Raw genomic sequence first — 870 nt, forward strand, 5'->3', positions numbered from 1 at the left:
GCACACACACACTGCAACACGCACACACACACTGCAACACGCACACACACACACTGCAACACACACTGCAACTGTTAAGAAAATAAATTTAAAGTTATTAGGCCCGAGCAGCTAAGCGCTGCGAGAGCCTATTGAAACTGTACTGTTTATTAGGCCCGAGCAGCTAAGCGCTGCGAGAGCCTATTGAAACCTTGCTGTAAATTATTATTCTTCCGTAAAATAAATTGGCTTTTTGGGGGCTTTATCATATTCAAAAACTCACCAAACTTGGCGGGGGCATAGAGCCCGGTGAAAATTTACGTATTTTAAGGTCGACGGAAAAATCGCACAAGAAACGGCTCAAGGGCGCCACCTAGCAAATTTCAAAAGACCCTTTCCTATTCACTTACTTTATCGTAGAGTTTTGAAATTTGGTACACTTGGAGAGCTCCCCAAAACACTCTGAATTTACAATTAATGTCATAGTGCAAGTATCACAGATTGTCGGCCATTTTGGATTGAAGTTCCGATTTTGACCCGATTTTGGGCGTTTACAGGCGTCGCATTTGATCGAACTTGTCCTAGGGATTTCGATCCATCGGCTTGAAACTCCCTGAGATCGTTCATAAGGCATGGCCGATCCAAAGTTATCAAACGTTTGCGTTTTCGACCTTCCTTAAGGGGGGTTACCTGGGGTCAAAGTTCATGGATTCGCCATGAAACACAAAACGGTTATAACTTTTACAAAAAAACTCACAGCAGCACCAAACTTTCAGTGATTGATCATCATCGGGTCCCCTACAATACCCAATGGTCAAATGATGACATCACTTAGGCCACGCCCCCTGAGAACAGGAAGTGTCATGTTTTACTGTGAACGGTCGCTATCTG

The sequence above is a fragment of the Poecilia latipinna genome, unplaced genomic scaffold (genome assembly GCF_001443285.1).
Source record: "Poecilia latipinna isolate Pla-1442-1.1 unplaced genomic scaffold, P_latipinna-1.0 Scaffold124, whole genome shotgun sequence".
Lineage (NCBI taxonomy): Eukaryota > Metazoa > Chordata > Actinopteri > Cyprinodontiformes > Poeciliidae > Poecilia > Poecilia latipinna.